At 37.0% G+C, this 21,491-nt stretch overlaps 1 protein-coding gene across 32 annotated transcripts in view; it reads right to left on the reverse strand.

The window, feature by feature from the left end:
* Positions 1 to 21,491, reverse strand: part of ZBTB20 (zinc finger and BTB domain containing 20) — a 1,063,249-nt gene that overhangs the window by 308,800 nt on the left and 732,958 nt on the right. For 30 of the 32 annotated variants that reach the window (XM_056797120.1, XM_056797129.1, XM_056797131.1 and 27 more), the window contains one exon: positions 6,126 to 6,225. The exons of the other annotated variants lie outside the window; for them this stretch is intronic. The gene's annotated coding sequence lies outside the window, so the exon portion shown is untranslated. The remainder of the gene's footprint in view (positions 1 to 6,125; positions 6,226 to 21,491) is intronic. 32 annotated transcript variants of the gene reach the window in all.

Consider the following 21,491-nt stretch of genomic DNA (forward strand, 5'->3'; position numbering starts at 1 on the left):
TTATTAGCTAGGAAGCAAAAAGAAGTATACTTAGAGGGAACAGCAACAAACTGTATAGGACGAAAGGACAAGACATAAATAGGTATATAGATATATGCATGCAAAAATACATATGCATGAGTATGCATATATACATTGTACAGAGATTGATACATTGTGGTACAATCGAAGGTAATGGACTTCTCCATTAGTGGTGGTGTAATGTCCCTGAACAATCTGCAGGGATCTAGGAGAAAAACACTATCCACAAGCAGAAGATAAACTGTGGGAGTAAAAATACCAATGGAAAGCAACTGCTTGACTACAGGGGTGGAGGGGATATGACTGAGGAAAGACTCTAAATGAACACTCTAATGCAAATACCAACAACAGGGAAATGGGTTTGAATCAAGAACACATGTGATACCCAGTGGAATTGCACATCGGCTGTGGGAGAGATGGTGGGAGGGGGGGAAAGGAAGAAAAGAAAATGATCTTTGTTTCCAATGAATAATGTTTGGAAATGACCAAATAAAAAGAAAAAAAAGAAATGAATAAAATTCTTCATGGAAAAAAAAACAAAAAAATGTATTCCTCATAACCACCTTGTAAGGGAATTGATGCAAGTATCATTATCCTCATTTTACTGATGAGGAAGCCAAATGATTCCTTTCAGAGTATAAAGATAGTCAGTGTCTGAAACAACAGCCAAACTAAGGTGATTGGACCTCAAATCCTTTGCACTACTTGATTATATTATAAGGTAGGGATGAAAGAGGGACCCTATGAGATGAGAACTAACATTGTGACTTAAATCAGCAGAAGATTTTTATGAAAGAGAGAAGTCACTAGATTATTCACTTGAGCTGAAGAATGCAGAAATAGCTTCTGAGGAGCTTTAAGGAATTATTACAACCAACCATATTCCAGTCTAGGAGCCAACTGGACCCATTTGAAACCATTTATCCTAATGGCTAAGGGCTTCTATATTATGTCTTCAACCTATATTTCCATTCTCTCAACTGCATTTCCCAACAAAATCTCCCATTGGCCTCTCTCTTTTCAAATAAATACATATCAGAAGCCACCTCCCCAATGCTTCCTCTGCCCCAGCTATAAGCCATCTTTCCTTCCTCAGATTTCTTAAAACATTTTGCCATGATCTCTCTCACATTATCCCTAGTTTCAAAGTTATCTGTGCATGTAGAATTATCCACTGCCCTGAACAAACATTTGTACTATGGGTTGGAGATTTCATAAAGACAGGTATTGTAGTACCGTCTAATGTGACCTTTTAGATACAAACTAAGGCCCCTGCCCTTATAAATACATTCTTGAATATCACTAATTAATTCTCGACTCTGCAACTGAACTAATTTTAGAAAACGCGAGGCTGAAGTCTTGGCTTAAAAATGAAGTTTACTTACCTCAAGCAAGTCAGGCCACACTGCCTCATAGTAAAATGGGCATAATGATACTTGCACTACTTATCTCAAAGAGATATGAAAATGAAAGTAAACCTTAAGATGCTACATAAATATGAGGTATTATTACTATTATTATTGATAATAATAATTATTGATAATTGGGTGATAATATAACTAATTAGACCTTTAAATTCCACTATTAGAATTGTAGAAAAAGATTTGAGAGTTTATCTATTTATGATGAACTAAATAATAAAGTTATTTTTAAAGAAACTTCCATGTATGCTTTTAATACATTTCATCTAAAAACAAGACACATTAAAAAACATGACAATCTGCAGAGCAATTAAGTAGTGTTTCCTAGGGTAGGTGCTTGTTTCTTAGAATGAAACATTTGTTTTGAACAAGTTACTCCACATTCAAGAAAAAGGTTTCTCTTTTGAGATCTTTTTGGCTTCTGACTGTCACCTAGTATGTTAGCTGTTACTCCAAGCTTTTTGCCATATGTAAATATGAAAGGACACCATCTAGACCTTTTGCATTGATAAAACTGTTAAGTAGGATAAGCCCCCAAAACAGAATCGAGGGTGTGGACTTCATGAGACATTTCCTCCTAAGTCCACATTGTACTCTTTGAGTCCTACTCTTCAATGAGTTTTGAATCTACTTAATTGTCCTATCAGTTCAAAGAGTCAAACTTGTAGCCCTCATCTGCCCAAAGTTAAATTAATATTAGAAAATAATTGGGAAATATTTAAGAAAATAAAAATACAAAAAAATACAATAAAAATACAATAAAACAAAGAGGACTTTAATTTATAGTCTTCGATATCCAACTCTAGGATCCATTTCTATTTGAGTTTTACACACTCCATTGCCCATATCTTTTCATCTTTACCAAGAACAGCACAAAGCTATTTTCTAAGGTGATCAGGAAAAAAGGAAAAGAACCTATATATTCTAAAATATTTATAGCAGTCCCCTTTTTGGTAAACTAGAAATTGAGGGGATGTCCAACAATTGGGGAATGCCTGAACAAGTTGTGGTATATGATTGTGATGGAATTACTATTGTGATATAAGAAATGATGAATAATATAATTTTTTAAAATCATGGAAAAACCTATATGAAATTATGAAGTTTAGTAAAATGAGTAGAACCAAGAGAATATTATACATAGCAAAAGAAATATTGTTTGAAGAATGTGTTGTGTCATTTCAGAGAAAGAACTGATAAGTAGAAATAAGTAAGCATAGTTTGTATATATATATATGCACTATATATATATGTATATATATATATATTTGTCAAATGATAAACTTATCTAGTATGATCACAGAATAGATAGGAAGTTACCTGTGGATTTTAAAGTAAAAAAATTTTTTTTAAAAAGAATAGCACATTTTTTTTTTGTCAAATGCTTTGTTAAAATCAGGTAAACTGGCAAAAAAGAGTTCTCCTGGCAATTTGGAACTGTGCCCAAAGGTCACTAAAAGACTGTCTGCCCTTTTAACCAGCCATAGCACTGCTGGGTTTGTACCCCAAAGAGATAATAAGGAAAAAGACTTGTACAAGAATATTCATAGCCACACTCTTTGTGGTAGAAAAAAATTGGAAAATGAGGGGCTGCCCATCAATTGGGGAATGGCTGAACAAATTGTGGTACATGTTGGTGATGGAATCACCTCAAAGGAATGTGCTCAAAGGAATAATAAAGTGGAGGAATTCCATGGAGACTGGAACAACCTCCAGGAAGTGATGCAGAATGAGAGGAGCAGAACCAGGAGAACATTGTACACAGAGACTGATACACTGTGGTACAATCAAATGTAATGGACTTCTCCATTAGTGTCAATGCAGTGATCCTGAATATTTGGAGGAATCTAAGAGAAAAACTACTATCCACATTCAGAGGAAAAACTGTGGGAGCAGAAACACTGAAGAAAAACAACTGCTTGAATACATGGGTCGAAGGGAAAAGGTTGGGGATGTTGACTCTAAAGGAACATCCTAATGCAAACATCCACAACATGGAAATAGGTTCTGATCAAGGACACAAGTAATACCCAATGAAATTGTCCATCAGCTGTTGGAATGGTGGAGGGAGGGAAATAATGTGATTCTTGTAACCAAGAATAATGTTCTAAATTGACAAAATAAATTAATTAAAAAATAAAAGTCAATCTTTGAATTCAACAATTAAAAAAAAAGAGTTCTCCTGATCGAACTGTCAATGGCTGTCAAAAAAACAAATAAAACCTAAAGAAATGGAAATAGTAGTCGCTGTGGAGTTAATTTTTTCCCTCAAGTTCACATTCTCCCAAACTAGTTCCAATCATAGTTTTAAGTTTTCATAGCAATTCAAACTAGTTTATTCATATAATCATAATGGCCAACCAAAAATAAATAAGGTTTTTAAAATCCCCGTACTAATCAAGTTTGTGTGAGTGTTTTAAAGTCAGTTTTTGAGTCAAGGGCATATAATTGGAAATTTAATCCTTAATCGCTTTTGAGTCATGTGAAGCAATACCGGAGTATTCATGTACAGTCTACTGAAACTCGAATAAAACTTAGCAGCAGCATCATTCAACACACTTAGTTCTAAATGGTGGTCAATAGTTCTGTTCAGAGTCATAATAATGGCCTTGACAGAAAGAATTTCTTGGAGATTAACAACTGTCTAGGCCTCTTCACTTGAATCCTCAGTGGTTCCCAAGTGGTCAGTAATCCTAAGGAAATGCAGCCCTTATTAATGCATAATTAATCACTTTAGTTATCCTGGGCACATTTTGAAAGGGCTTGGTTGAGCTCCCAAGCAGAGTTTGAAAGTAACTTTGTCATTTGACTCTAGGAAGTAAAGTGCTATCAAGTGATTGCTGTCCACATCAAGACACACAACGTTGAGGCAGGGTAGCCTAAAGGATAAAGCACTAGGCCATTGTGATCAGGCCCTATAAATCGTAAGCCTGGCCCTGCTTGGTGCTATTCTGATATTCTGCAAACCTACATTTCATGATTCTTTCAGAGCCCATGAAATATCATTCCTCCTGACAAAGAATTGGTCCCTTGACATAATTCTACACTAGACGGGGCACATCCATTCTCACTACATGAATGCCTATCAATAGCACATACTCTTCTACTCCTGGATGGCAATTTCCTCTCTAAGGAAACATTGCTTGGAGCTGAAGGTCCACCTGGCAAAAGCAAATATTCCCTGATACCGAGTCTCAAACAGATGAAGTAAAATCAATGTTCTGATGCCATATACACAAAGATGCAAACACATGTATTTATACATAATCAAAGTTTTGTAAGGCAGAGCTAATTCCAGAAACTTCAGAGGCAAAGAACGGCAGAGACTACAAACAATAATAAAATATGGGTATCATAAATCAATGTTAAATTGTATCTGCATGTAATTGGGAAAAATAAAACAAGAAAAAAATCCATGTTATTCATCATTTCCCCCCCTAAATAACTTCAGATCATTTTATAGTTGTTTCATCAAATTATTTCAGGAATCTGCATTATCGTCATCATTTTGCCAAGTACACATAGTTGGCTACTACTGTAGCTCACTGAATTTGGCTTGCTTGAATTCAGTGTTAATGAATTAAGTCCTTTCTTTTCTTCAAGTTGTCCCCAATTAATCCTTTTGCAAGTGATCAACTTAATTCCAATAATTTTTGTTATCTTACCAATAGAATCAGGTAAATGAAACCACTGCACTCCCACCCCTGCCATTACTCACCAGTTGAAAATGATATCTTCGGCTGCATGGACAGTTATGAAATGGAATGGCAGCAAGTAAAGAAGAATAGAGATTTGGTCTTATGATGAGTTAGACCAGGTCTCGAATACTGCCTTGAGAACATACCGGCTTTGTGGTTATGGGCAAGTCCCTCAACCTTTCAAGAGTACCAGGCAACTTTATAAGACTATAAATTAGAGGAGCTGCTAATTTATAGAGTGGAAGTAATTTATAAACCAAGAGTTCCACAAGCCAATGGACTCACAAGTCTGGGAAGTCACGCTCTTCCACACTCCCAATTATAAGGGCATATATAGACAAAGCCCAAAGTCATAGAAAGAGGCATTAGAAGTAGACGGTGGGATGGAGTCTCTTCTATTGATTTCCCAGTTTTGCTGTACATAGGAGACCATATGACTGGTTTGACCCATTCTTTGTCTGAACTGACCAATTTTCTGAGTTGACTGTATGTCATGGAGCCAAGCATTTAGTCACAACTATGATATCAGTCATTTTGATGCAGTTTCTTCTTAGCTAAAATTGAGCCACACACAGGAAAGTAACAGCAGTGTTTTATGTGCTTATGGAACTCTCCACCTCACAGAACACTCAGTTTGGCAGGAGCCAGTGGGTTCCTAAGTAAATCTACCTCATGGAAGCTCTGTGAAAGGAGCAAATGGGGCTCCAGTCTTGTACTGAGTGCCCGTTTCACTTTTTAACTCAAGGAGGGTCTTCTCAGGTAAGAAGCTAACGTATCAGCGTATATAGCTGATGTTTGTGTACAGGCAGATGCTAGGAGACACAGATATCCATTTAGGTTTTTCAAGTAGATAAGGTTAAAAATGTGCTGCCAAGGGTCTCCACCGCCACCCCCTTCCATACAAATCAACAGGTGGTTTGGCACCAATATTTCTGTTTGCTTGTGGTTTTCACCTCTGGTTTCAGGAAAGAAAATGAAACGATACCTTTTCAATGCTGCATTTCAAGTTGACCATATGGAAAGCAAGGTTTCATTCCAGCCAATTCTCTTTCTCTCGCAACGTGGGGGAAAAATGCCAGCCTCTGCTGCTCTCGCCATCAGCCATGGTACAGATGTTTGGAAAATGCAAAAATAAGGAGAGAAAAGAAACAAAAAACCCCATACAAATTAAGTTTTGCATAAATGAAAAACAGAGTATATAATTACCATAACTGAAAAAGGTAAATGCTTTCTCCCCCCTTGCATTAGCCAAGAAGAAGCAAAACAAACAAATAAAAAAGTTGATGTTTTGACTTAATCAACGGTTTCCATGAAACTAACAATTACAAGGACCAGCACAAAATGACTAAAGTGGGAATAAAAAACAGACTCCTTCTAATCTGATAAAAAGGCTTTTAAAAAATATCCAAGAATGCTATAATATGACCTACTTAAATGAATTTCCGTTAAAGGAATAGGCCCATTAGATAACACAAAACCAAAACATGTTTTTCAGGTACCAAACTAAATAAAAAATATAGCAAGGCATTTTTTTGAAAGCTGGCAAAGGAAGAAAATTTGTTTCAAAATAAGAAAAACTGAGAAAGCCAGTCAAATAAAAATGTGACTGAGGAAGAAATAGCTCTGAGATTTTTTTTAAGTGCATTCCCCAGCATATCAGTCCTAACTAATAAAACTGACAGGACCTATCAGTTATGTTCTGATTAATAGTACTTAATCATCTGAAGGTAAATTAACATTATGGAAATTACTTTATTAAAAGAAAGAGATAATAAATGTGAACTGCAAGAGGGCAGCTTAGTAGAGTAGAAAAAGAATTGGCCTAGGAGTCAGGAAAGCCAATTCTAGGGCCAGCTCTCTGTCACATATATGCCAGGGGATATTTGGTCCCAATCAAATTGTGTACCAGACAAAGTCATAACCTCTCTGGGCTTCAATTTCTATAGCAGTAAAATGAAGGACTTAGATTAGACTGGTGGTTCTTAACCTTTTTAGTCTCATGGACTCCTTGGAGGGTCTGGTGAAGGTCTATGGAATCTTTCGTGGAATAACATTTTTTAATAAGTGAAAGGAATAGGTCAGGCATGTTGTCATGTGCCTGTGAGTTACTGAGGAAAGCTGAAAATTGGTGGATCATATGTTTTTAGGGATTCTGAATTGTAATAAGATGAAAAGTAATTGGGTCCACACACTAAGTCCAGCACCAATTGGGTGAGCCCCTGGGAGTAGACTTCAAGCTAATGAAAGAAAAGTAAAATTGCCTAATGTGGAAAACTGGAGTGAGTTGAAGCTTCCATATAGATCACTGGTAAGAATAAAGCCATGAATGGCCAGTGTCCTTCAAAACCACATGAGATAAATAGAGACCCAGTCTGTGGATAATAATAAACAATATTATAATCATCATAAAAACAACTATGATAGAAGGGAATGTTAAATTTAAGTTGAAGATGATTGAAAAATAAAATGTAATTTGTTCACATTCAAATTCATGAATCCCCAGAAATCTATTTGTGGATTCTTAGGGGGTATCTCTGGTTTAAGAATCCCTAAACTAGATTATTTCTAAGGTCTTTTTCAACTTGAAGATTCTATGATCCTAATTTAAGTTTAATGGAAACTATATATATAGATGGGTTAGACTTTTCTATTCTTACCTCTCTCTTAAAAAAAAAAAAAGATTGGTTGGCTATCTCCAGGGATGGGATGATGTAGAGAGTACAAGATATTGATACTACTTATTCTGCAATTTTTTTTCTAAAACCCTTAACTTCCATCTTAGAATCAATACTGTGTTTTGGTTCTAAGGCAGAAGAATGATAAAGACTAGGCAACAGGGGTTAAGTGACTAGCCCAGAGTCACACAGTGTCTAAGGCCAGATTTGAGCCCATGACCTCCCAAATCTAGGCCTGGCTCTCTATGCATGGAGCCACCTCTCAGACCCCTGTAATACCTGCTAAAATGACCACTTTTAAAGGAACTCTCATTTTTCTAAAGTAAATTAAGGCTTCTTCCCTTTTTGCCATTTTAAACACCAGGGAACAGAAGAGGAAGAAACCATGTCATTCTATTCCTGACATTAACACAACAAGCTTGGTTGCATGTCATTAAACGTAGTTCCATATGACCTCCTTCTGTTGAAATGTTTTCTCTTGTCCACATCCACGAGTAGAGGTTCTGAATGCAGTCCTTTCTTCCTTTCTTCCTGGATGATGCCCGTGTCATTGAAAAGCAGAGGGCCCCATCTCACATAAAGAGGAGCCAGTAAACCCTTCCCACCTGTTCCTCTAAAGTACGTGTCCTACTGAAGGCGAGGTGTAGATTGCATGGCGAGATACTGGGGATAATAGGAGCAAAGTATTTCATCTGCCAGACACTACTACAGTCAATTTGCCAGCTTTGAAAGGAAATTAAGATCCACTAGAGTTCTGGCAAGAATTTTGGGTTTTCATTGAATAATGATAATCTTTTTAAAACACAAAACTTTCATTGAAAAGCCCCTGGAGCACTCTCCAGAAAAGAAATGTGAGCATGCAAGATTTTCCACGTCAGAGGATTGATCCAGGGACAAAGACGATATAACTGGGTTCACCACCAATCCCAACGGAGCTGGAAAGAATGCAGATCACCTGACGCTGCTAGGGGACTGAAGTCAGGTTTTCTTAATGGCCAGTGTCTTAAGGAGTAATGTCTCATTGTTCTTTGCTCTTTCCTACTCGAATACTTGGGGTGCCACTGGCATGGCATATTAAGGGGACAACAAACAAAGCTTTTATTTTTGGCTACGATCCGGGCTACTGATAAGTCTAAGGTGTACAAAATGGCGCCCCAGTGGATGCCAAGGTCTGGGCACCGGCTCCTCTGGGCAGCGTTGGTGAGAAGAGGGTTATAGAATAGAGTGAAGAGATTCAGGGGTTGCTGCAGTGTGAGAGCCCTCCCTGCTGGCTAATCCATAGCCTGCTACTGATGGAGAGGAAGCAGGATGGGGTTGCAGAGATATTCCTGGACTATCTCCATTACAGATGAGGGAGAAGATGAAGATGTGGGAACAAGAAAAAACGAGAGCATTGTGGCGGTTAGGGTTAGATGGATCCAGAAGCCTTTGCTTGGGAGAGGCTTGAGGAAGAGGGCCAACACTAGTTACTTTACAAACTGGCAGTCCTAATCCAATTCATTTTGTTTAAACTCATATAAGATTTCTGTTCAATTTTCCCAGCACATTGCTTTACTGTCAGGATGCTACAAGGCTGTGAGACAGAGAAAACATGTTCCTACGTTGCTCACTTTGCCCAAATCCAGAAAGTCTTCCCAGGATTGTCCTCTACGGTTGGCCATGCTTTGCTTCTACAAGTTAACTTCCAGATACTTCAGGAATTTTTTTTTGCCTGGGGTTTCAATGCTCTTATGCCACAGAGAGGCAGCAGTTGTGTATCTGTAGAGGCTGTAGTGATATGAACAAGGCCTGGGGCAAAAAATCCTGGTGTCTCACTAGTGTTCTGTTCTGTTAGGGTATATTGCCAACATGTTTAATAAAATGAAGGTCAAAATGGTAGACTGCTAAAAATGGGAGTTTTTTAGTGGCAGGAATAACTTACTTGTCATCAACTTGTTAATGCAATAGTCAAACATTTCTGTGACATGTACAATATCAGCTATAACTTGAGCAGATAAAGGGTCTAGAACAGGGAGATGCTGCAGATGCTTTAGCTCAGAGGAAGGCTTAGCAGAGCCAAAACGTCAGCAGGGCCTGTTTGTTCCATACTTTCCATCTCGCTCTGTGAAAGAAATGTTAGATTACTGCAATGACAAGTTTGTGACAAGCAAGTCATTTGTGCAACTGGTGCGCTCCTGTTTTTATCTGTTTACCATTCAGACTTGTGAATGCCATTTCAAGCACTTACAGGATTTCTGGCTCCCATTAAGGAGAGATGGTTCCTCCATGTTTAGAATTCTCTGCTTTGAAGAAAATGACTATGTAATGATTTATCTTTGTGACTACGATCTTGCACCAAAGTCCTCTTTGCTTGTTGAAAACAAATAAGTTGGTTGTGGCATCATTAAATGGCATCATAGATACTGAACAGTGTGCATGAGAAAAGACTTTCCTTCTTGGTTGGTAGAATAACTGCCACATGCTAAGAGAGGGAGTAAGATTGTAGGCCAGAGTAGAATTATTTGCTCTTCTGTCTCCGTTCCTACAGGGATCCTTTGCCACATGGCATGCGTGTGGGAGTACAGTCATTCACTAGCAGCAAAGTTGATGATGTCACGGATGCTTGATTAGATGCAAGTTCAGTTTTCAAGATGGGACATTTTAATTTCTGAAACTAAGAAATATGAAAAATGGTTGAAAGAGTTGGATAGGATTAGCCTGAGAAAGAGAAGTCTTAGAGAGAGCTCGAGAGCTCTCTTCAAGTATTTGAAGGGCTGTTACATAGGGCAGAGAAGAGGCTTTGTCTATGTAGTTCCAGAGGGTAGACCTAAAGCTAGTGAGGAGAGTTATAAGGAATCAGATTCTGGCCCCCCCAAAAATTCTCTAAAATCTGTTAGAAAATGCAGTAGTCTACTTCCTGAGGTGGTGAGTTCTCCTTCAGAGGAGAGGTAAGAATGATGATTTGGCAGAAACATTATAGAGGGAATTTCTGTGTCAGGAGAAGAGGAGGTTGGACAATAGACAAGATTTCATGGTTCTATTAATAAGGAACTATGAGAGTCTCAAGAAGAGACCAGGTACTATGCAAAGTGCTGAGATTACAATGAAAGGTAGGGTAAAGGAGGAAGGCAATAACAAAATTAAAAAAAATAATTCTGGCTGTCAAGGAGCTCACAATCTAATGGGGGAAATAATATAGAAACAACAATGTACAAGGAAGATACATACAGGATAAATTGGAAATAATCAGCAGAGGTAAGTCACTAGAGGACATTATTGGCTTCCAAGCCTACTGGTCCAAATTCAGAAAGTGTTTAGCTATGTAGTAAAATAATGATATCACATTATAGAATTAAAGTGTAAAATCATTTACATTAAATCACTTTTTTCCATAGGAAATTGAGATACCAACAAAATTAGAATGAAGAGTTGAGAATTCTATTCTTAGACCCATCATGGATTCACTGAGAAGCTTTGGGAAAATTACATTTACTTCTTGGGTGTAAGTTTCCATTTTTGTACAATGAAGATAATAATACCTGCTTTCCATCCACCTGACCTGGATGGTGTGAAAATTCTTGATATAAGAGATATAGCATGTGTTGGATTTTAAGTCTTAAGATTTTTTTATTAGGCTTTGTTGTTCAAATATTTAGACACAGTTTTACAAATGAACCTAAGGGTGATTTTCAGGCAATGTTGGTAAGAGGGAAAATGATCCATCTTAAACACTTCCTAGGGTACAGGAGGAGGTGTTGTGGAGAAGGGAAATCCACCCACAAAAGGAAAATCATAATGCAAAATTAGGTATATTTTGGTATAAGTAATTAGAGAAGGAATAGTGTAGATCTACAAGTCAATGAAATAGTGGATTGAGATCGTGGCTGAGAATTGGGAGGTCCTGGGTTCAAATTTGACTTCAGACATTTCTTAGCTGTTTGACCCTGGGCAAATTACTTAACCCCCATTGACCAGTCCTTACAGCTCTTCCACCTTGGAACCAATACACAGTATTGTTTCTAAGACAGAAGATAAGGGATTTTAAAAAGTCAATGAAATAGAGGCATTGGTTTAGAGCTCAGAGAGCCTTTGCTTTGGGTTTTGATCTGGGAACAAGGAGAATGGCAGTCATGCTTTTTTAAAAATGGGGAGAAAATAGAGGAAGAAAAACTTGGATCAGGCTGTCTCCATCTTCTCTAAGCCTCTGGGAAAGGAAAGCCTCATCAAGATGTTATTCCTTTTCCCTGGCCTGACCTATTCTTGCTTTAATACACCAGGGAAGTGGTAAAAGTGGTTCTAACATAATCACCCATCTCTGTACTGTAAATGGAGAACTTTTGGCGGCATCTCCTTGCGTCTCTGCCAACTTTTTTCTCTCTGGTCTTGCATAGAGCCTTCAGTTTACCCTACTCTTTGCTCCAGTATAACCTCCAGGGAGACTCCCTTTCACTTGTCAACTCTTCTTTTGGGGGGTTTGGAGGGAAGGAAACTTTCTTTTGGTGACAAGGATCACTGAAACAGTTTAAATTTCTAACTTTTTGGAGAATGTATCCTTTGTTCTATCAACTGCTTTGTTTCTTTCTAATGACAATTTTCAAAGAGTCCCCTTTGTATAGTAACACTGAGCTTGTGCAAACTTAAGTGGTTAAAAGAACTCAGTAAGCTCCTCTCTACCTTGAAAGGAATATATATGTCCCAAAATGTAGAGATCTAGGATTGAATTGATTTCTCTTGTACATTAGGCACATGCTGCTTCAAGTCATTTTGAAAATGGCAAAGAAAGAGTTCCATGATGTCTAGATGATATTTATGACTAAACTGAATCATCTGGCATTCTTACAGAACAAGGTTCTTAACCTTTTTGTGTGTTACAAATTCATTGGATAGTCTGGTGAGGCTAGTGGACCCTCACTGCAAAAGAAATGAATTATATTTAGAGTGTTTAAAAAAAAAGAAACAAGTTCACAAACCCTTCTGATTAAGAACCTTTGCTGAAAAGTGTATTTGTGTACCAGCCAGGAAATATTTTGCTCATGTAAAGTCTGTATTTTTGTTAAACTTCCATTTTTATTAGAATTCAGAGGAAACCACCAAATGTGGAGCTTGACTTTTTCATTTCTATATAATTTACCCCAAACTATAAAAATTATGTAACAGGCTATTTGTATGAATGAATACACCCAAGAAATTGGTATTCAGTGGCTTCTGACCTCTCTCTACTTCATACTCTAAACCTAATTCCTCACTTAGAAGTAAAAGGAAATATTCAAGTTCAGAGACCTCAAGTTTTTCCATTAATCATTAAGGTATCAGGTTCTATCTTTTTGCTTAGATGTAAGGTTGAAAGGATCTGTCTTGCTCTCTAATTGCTGCCCATAGTTCCTTCCACCTGATTTGTTTTGTCTTGATAAATGCCACAAATACAAGCTGGGTTTCATATTTTTAGAGTGGTATCAAAAGTACCTCACTTAGTGCTATACTGAAGATTCTGGGGGCTGTGGTTGTGAAATAGACACTACAGACCTATAAACTTACTCAGTCGCAAATACAGATAAAAATAACACCCAGGAAAGAGGGAGAATTATAGGAAATTTAGCTAATGTTTCAAGTAGTATTTGACTTTAGTTTTTCTTTCCTTTTTGAAGATTTTGACATGAGGCATATCTTCATTATCATACCTACTGAACTGAAGCTTGTTACTAGAACTTAAGCTTTGAAATAATTTATTTTTGGTTTCTAGTCTGTAGACTGTAGTACTTCCATTCATTTATTCAGCCTTTATTAATTGCCTATTGATTAGATACTGTTGGGTACTGAGGGGTGCAGAGATCAAACTTGGGATTTCTGGGTTTTCAATGTCAAAAGTTTTATAAACTAAAAAAACATTCTACTTGTAAGCAGATTAATAATCCCATAATATAGAATATGGATTAGTCAATGATGTTTAATGTCTAAAATTAAAGGGCACCTTCGTTTTATATGACCAGATTTCAAATGTGATAAAAAACCAAACTCAAGTCCCAACCATCCACCAACCTGTTATGAAAGTGACTTTTCCATTGACCTCCTCGTTCCTAAATTCTGTCTCTTTCTTTATGCACTGCTATACAAGGATGTGCTTTTTAGTTACACTACTGCATTTTAGACTAAAAAATTCATAGTAGGTTGGAGCTTCAGGGGATCTTAAGAAAAGTAACTCCCTCACTTAACAGGGGTGAAAAATTGTGCTCAAGGTCCCTCAGGGACTAGAACCTAGAGTTTCTCATTCCCAGTCTAGTTCCCTTCTGCTATACTGGAACACCTCTGACCCATAGATAAGTCCCTATCATTTTGATATAAGCCAATAGTTTCCATCTCCTAGTCAGTGAACAAAATATACGAATGCTTACCTATAATGTTCAGAAAATGGTGAGAGATCTTATGAAAAGCTTTTAAAAATGGCAATGAAGACAGATCTGCCCCCACAGGCACTTAGAGTCTAATTGGAAAAGAAGGTAAATATGGAAAAAAGTAAAGGCTGAGTAAAATTTATATGTGTGTGTATAAATGTATATATGTAAACACTATATATATGTATATTCAAACAGTGTTTATATGTGTGTATATATATCCATAATTAAAGCTTAAAACAGCACTATGTCTTTTGGGATATCGTGTGTGTGAATGTATAAATATTTGTACATATGTACACATATATCCACATACATTTGTCTTTTCCATGTGTTTGTACTTTTTCATATATGTATGTATTTACAAAAAGACAAACACGTTGATGTGTGTCTGTATATACAAATTTTAAACTGAAAGAATTGTGTACAGAATTTTTCATTATGAGCATGCTTCAATAAATTAAATTTCATTTGTAAAGCTTGTTTTTCTTCTTTTTGTTAAACTAATCTTTGACCAAAAAAGTCATTCTTTTGGCTTCTGACCACAACTCCTAGCCTCAACTAGAGTGACTGGTTAGGTTTTCCTCCTAAATTAGTGTTCTCAGAAGGCTTCCTAATATGCTTTCTATTCCAACATCAATCAAGATTTGTGATTCCCAGCTTTTTAGAACTCTAACACACTCTTGTTTCTCATTCAAGTTTTGCAACACTCCTACTCTTCTCCTCTTAAAAATGCTATCTGAGCTATATTTCTTATAGTGAGAAGAAGAGTATTAAGTATAAGGAGCACTGACTACAGAGTTAGGGAGCCTGAGTACAAATCCTGATTTTCACTATGTAATTTCTGGCAGTTCACTAAATCTGTTTCCTCATCCATAAAAAGAAGAGTCTGGGATAGCCTGTAGGGCTTCTTCCAGCTCCAAATCTATCATCCTCTGAATTCAAGTGAATTTTGTTTTTACAAGATTACAACACCAGACCATGATAATTGATCATTCCCTGGGATGTTCCTAAACCAAAGGTGGAAATCCCTGATCTCTATCATCAAGGGAATATGTTAAATAACAACAAAGACCAATGTCTAAGAAATGTGTTTAACAGCTTCTCTATGTGGATGATGATCTGCTAATAACAATTCCTTGAGTATGATCCATTTTATTGTTGTATGAGACAGAATCAAAAGCCTAGTTAGTGTGTGTCTAATTAGACTTTATCTATCTATTCCCCTTTCTTCATCCAGACTGTCATTCCTTCAAAGAAGATTAGATTAGTTTGTCAGGTCACTTTTTTAAAAAACATAATAATGGGTATTGCCTGGTGTCCAGATCTCTTAAAAATGTTTTTAAAGTTAATTTTATGGATTACATTCACCAAAAATGGGATCTGCTAATATGTGACTTAAGTCCTAAAGACAGGGAGTAGAAATGTGATTTAACTGACACAGGGAAATTCCAGTGAGAGGACTCCCTCTACTAATAAAGAAGAACTCATAACTTATTCTGTAATTTATATTCTTAGTTTCATTGAGGAGCAGTGTCAAGTTCAAATGGGAATGAGTTCCTGTGGCCTGCATCTTGACTTAAAATACCAAAAGTTTTTAGATTTTATTATATTTTTATTTATTTAATTCTAATTGTTATTTTCATAATATTCCTAATAGTAGGTGTGAGAGGCAGAATTTGAACACAGGCCTTCCAGCCTTTGAAACAGGGTCTCTAGTCACCATATAGCCTCCTACAACTGCAATCATACTAGACTGTAATTAATAGATTAGTTAGGTAATAAATCAGAATCTCCATATATTTTGAATATATATTTCTTAATGATGGTTTATTAAAAACCCATATTACAAATGACAATCTGTTACACAGAATAATTCCTCTAAAAAGGTAACACAATCTTATAGAAGAGCATCAGCAATTCCTAAACTCACATACATTTTCTCTACCCTGATATGCCCATTACCGTCTATACTTCTGGGGTACTCACATAATACAACTCAACATTCTTCATTAATATAGAGATGCCTGATCTTTGGCTCCACAGCAGTTGGTTAAATTATCTGCTGGGTCAATATGACATGTGAAGAAATTCAAATATATTTGCTTTTATAATTTTGGAGAAAAGAGTTCTTAAGTGATTTCTCCGCAGAGAACAAAGGCAGGGACACCCAATCAGGGCTATGTGCATTGTAAATTTCGTATTGGATTGTGTTTAAATGGGTCTCTTGAACTGAGTACTAAAAAGAAATGGAAAAACTCTGGTCATTACACCTCTACTTGGGATTTTGTGGAGTTAAAAGCAGCCAAGTGGACCTTTTGTGAGAATTTCTCTATAGAATAACTCCTTGCCTAAGAACAAATGTGAAAATGTTTTGGCAAAAAAAAAAAAAGGATTTTTGGACAAATTGTCATTTTAAATGAAAACCCTGGACTAGAATAGATAAATGGATGTCCTTTACTTTCTATCTGGCATCTACCTGTTCATTTCATATGTATGTGTGCATGTACATACATACACACAGAGATATATTTATATAGATGAAAATTTGTGACATTAAATTACCATTAAATGCATTTTCACAAAACCGTAGATTTCACTTCATTTACAGTAGGAAAGAGTGAAAAAGCTGAAGTCAATGCATATGCTTCTCTTGAAGTAATGAAACCATGTATTCTCTCACCATTTCTGTTCCAGTCTCCCTCTCCCCTCTTTTTTTAACTTGACTTTATATTAATAATCTAAACTGAAGGAAAAGAAGTAAAGAAATACCTGAGGTCTCCAGGAGGTATAATCTGAAATTCTTCTGCCTTAGTTAAGGGGTTCTTTTGGTATTAATAAAAATAGAATGAAACATGGTAGCCCATCACATTGCAAATAAGCCCAAAGTATTTCGGAAGCCAAGCCTTAAAAAAATAAAATTCTTTTGTCCCTATTTCAATCATTATGCTCCTTGCTGGAAGGTTCTAAATTGCCACTGGTTTCCCATACCTCCAGCTTTCCAGAGGCACAGAGATGATAGAAAAAGACTAGAGGAGGGGCTGTGGAAAGATGCACCGAGATATTTAGTACCGAACATAAAAAAACACATAATAAGGAAAAGGAATGCAAATGATACAAACTCTTAAAAAATGGAATCTCTGTTATTTACAAGGCCATTTCTTAGCACATATATACACAAATCTCTTAGACAATAAGGGAATCATGTTTCTAATTCACCCATGGATGATGTTGAAAATGTTCTCTATTATGTCTGAAGATGAAGTTCTGATGATAATAAAAGTATGGGTGTGTATGTGTACCACAAAGGTAGAACGAAGTTGAGATTGAAAAAAGACACCATGTGTGTTTCCTCAATTTGTAACAGTACATGTGCTATGGTCTTATTGTATTTGTATTCAGAGGAGATAAGGAAGAATCAGATATTTTGATGTATGTCATTTAAAAAATGTATGTGTGCCAATGACTTTTTTCTTTCTTTATCTTTTTTCTCCTTGTGCCCATTTTCTCTTGCCTATGGAAATTTGTAAGCCCAGTCCTGAAAATTCTAAATAAGCCAGAATATTTAAAGTGATTGAGACCCTTGAGACTGCAGCACTCTGAAAGAGGCCTCTCCTAATCAAATTAATGTACAGTTTAGTTAAAAAATCATTTGGTTCAAAACCAGGGTGATTTCTAGAAATAATATCTCAGATATATATTTTTCAGTTCATCAAATGACCTCTCAAGTTTTGTTTTTTTTAAACCCTTACCTTCCGTCTTGGAGTCAATACTGTGTATTGGCTCCAAGGCAGAACAGAGGTAAGGGCTAGGCAATGGGGTCAAGTGACTTGCCTAGGGTCAAACAGCTAGGAAGTGGCTGAGGCCAGATTTGAACCTAGGAGCTCCCATCTCTAGGCCTGGTTCTCAATCCACTGAGCTACCCAGCTGCCCCCACCTCTCAAGTTTTGAGAAAGCTATAACTATAAAGCAAAAACAAAACAAAACAAAACAAAAAACAACCTTCCCCTTCCTAAAACACCACCATCTCCAGAGATTATGAAGCTACAGAGGTAATGTGGTAGGGGAGAAAGAAAGAGATGAACTTGGAGAGATGAACTTAAAGAGTCCCCAAAGTGAGGTAGCTACAGAATTTTATACTAAATATCAGGAAGGCCTGAGTTCCAATCTAACCAGAGATACGTATTAGCTGTGTGACCCTGTTCAAGTCACTTGTGCTTCTGCTCAGTTTCCTCATCTGTACAATGAGGATAACAATATTTCACAGAGTAGTTGTGAAGATAAAAGGAGATCAAATACTTCACAAGTCTTAAAATCTTTTAAAATGCCAGCAATTATTATTATTATTATTATTACTGATTATTATTGTTTAGCTCAAATCGCAGCTCTCTCTGATCTTTTGAACAGTATGACTTCTCCAGGTCTCCATCTCCTTATGTGAAGATTGAAGGGGTGGAATTAGATAGCCTCTAAGTTCTAGATCAATTATTTTATAATTTTCTAACTGCTAAGAAGAGTTTTCTGGATCATAGAATGAGGAATCTTAGAGGATGCTGTTGGGTATCAAGAAGGGAAGAAAAAGTCTTTAAATTCTGGGAACCTAACTGGAAAATCCCATCTGAGACAGAGAGTTAGCATGGGAAAAGTGGCATGGGAGGACCTAGTGAGTTGGAGTCATTCCTGGACCACTGGGTGCTGTCCCTGATTTAGTGTCTAGGGTTTCACAGGCTGGGCTTTTGGATAAATGGAATGCCCAAGCCATCCCCAGATCCACATTTATCTCCTCTCCGTTTTCTGCACTGTGTGGTTAAAGTCTGGACTCATCTCAGGTTGCACCCACACCCACGGCGCTGGGTGAAATCTCGGTAACACAGCTCTTTTCCACTAAATATCAGATTCTAGAATTTCCCCATTCTCAGACGTAGCACTTAGTTAATGCTTCAGAAATGATGAGTGAATGGCGTCCATGAAATAAGAAATACTAGGGTAAGAAAGATGTTGACCCGAGTCTTGCTCTATTGCCATCACTTCTCTTAGTCTTCATTATTTAGAACTTTTACCCATTTTATTAACAAGCCATCTCAAGTACATGTAAGTGAAGGCAATCCAGAAGACTGTAGCAAATGGCAATAAGTCCATAGAACCACTTTTTTCCGTCCCCACTAATAGATAACCTTCAACAACCTCCCAACTCAAATGAAGGCTGAAAGATCTCAGGAAAACTAAACCTTCCACAAAATGGCGACCAGAGTTTTTTAAAAATCATATTCATCTAAAGCAAGCAAAAAAGGGAAGCTATTAATGTAATTAAAGAAATTCTCATTACTCAGGTGCTCTTGCACATTCTCCACACCAACCCCCAAATTTGGATTGTGCCTCTGGCTCTAGAAGAAACTGTTTTGAAGATTCTTCTGATTTCATAGATACACAAATGACATAAAAAACAGGAAGTAAAGTGTAGAGAGGAAAAATCAAGGCACCTATCAACTGTTTCCAAAGCATTACTGGTTGTGAGAGGATCTGACGTACTAATATCCATTCATTCAAACTCATTAGTGAGACACTAAGAGCGTGTCGGCTGGCAGACACTGCATCTAAGTGCTGTTACTGAGGCCCCCAAATATTGACAGAGTGCCAGATTCTAAGAAACTATTGATGTACGCAGCCGGCCTCAGCTCCAGACACCTCTCAGACAGAGTCTTTAAATGTCACAGATAAATGAATTTTCATGAAACTGGGAAAAAGGGGGTAGAGAAAGGAACAGAGACCAAGAAACAGAATGAGAAAAAAAGGGGGGGGGGGCGCAGAATTTCTACAGTAGCCACATGAAAGCACATTACATCTCATCCCTAAAGTGCAATTCTAGATTCCTTTCAAAAAGAATGAGGTTGCCATTAAAAGGTATAAAGTCATCTTAATATATTCCATGGTGCCACAATGCTATCTCCTTTGATTATTTCTCCATCTAGGTAGAAAGACTTATGAGAAGAGTTTTAACCAACTGTTTCCATACAAAATATGGTCACCACAACATGGGATTCCTCCTATTGAGAGAAATGGAACAAACATTTATAAAGTGTCCACTAAATGCCAAGCACTCTGCTAAGTGTTTTACAAATATTATACTGTTTTATCTTCACAAGCAGGAGAAGAAGGTGCTAGTATTATCCCTATTTTACAGCTGAGGACATTGAGCCAGAGGTTAAGTGATTTTCCTTAGTGTAACTTGTCGGGAAGTCTCCAAGACTGAATCTGAACTTGGGTCTTCTTGATTACAGGTCCAACATTTGATCTAACATTCTACCTATCTATTCCGTGCCATAGGAGAGAATACTAAATTTAAAATCAGAATATCCGCGTTTAAATTCTGGCTATATGATTTCGGACAAGCCACTTCATCTTCTCAGGCTCAATTTTATCATCAGTAAAATAGGGATACTATTAACACTGCTTGTTTCATAGGGTTGTTGGGATGAAAAATCCTCATAAATTGTAAAAGACTAAAGTGACGAGGGCTATCATAATGTATATGGCTTAATTACTTTAAAAGATAAATTAAGATAATAATATTAGTAATAATAGCTACCATTTATATAGTGTTTGCCATGTGCCAGACACTATGCTAAACAGTTTGTAAATATTGGCTAACTTAAAGATCTCAATGACCTTGGTAGGTAGGTACTATTATTACTCCCAGTGTACAAATAAGGAAACTAAGGCAAACTTGCCCCCATTCACAAAGCTAGTGTTTGAGGTTGAACTCATGAACTCATGGGCCTGACTCCAGACCTAATACTCTAATCACTACACCAACTAGCTGCCTCCAAAAGGGATGGGGCCCCCAAACAAATGCAAAGCAGTAGAAGTTCTTGGGGAAAAAGCCAAAAACATCATCACGTCCTTTTATGGATCCATGGACCATGCAGACTATTCTTCAAAGAGGCATAGATGATCTTTTCTTCTTCTTCTCTTTTTGTTAATTTTTTTCAATGACATTTTTTATTTTCAATTTCCCCCTATGATTCCTCTTTTCCCCCTTCCTGGAGTTGACAAGCAATTCCATTGGGTTACACACACACACACACACACACACACACACACACACACACACACACACACACACACACACACACTACCACTCGAACCCATTTCCATATTACTCATTTTTGTAAAATAATATAGATGCTCACTTTTGGCTGGCTGAATTGTCCTCAGTTGCCCAAGGACAGCTTCTATCTAGACTTCCTTTGAATGCAATGGCCCCAAGAGGTATTTGGCATGAGAATTTAAGTGCTTCTTGGATTTAGA

This window comes from Monodelphis domestica, chromosome 4, assembly GCF_027887165.1.
Source record: "Monodelphis domestica isolate mMonDom1 chromosome 4, mMonDom1.pri, whole genome shotgun sequence".
Taxonomy (NCBI): Eukaryota; Metazoa; Chordata; class Mammalia; order Didelphimorphia; family Didelphidae; genus Monodelphis; species Monodelphis domestica.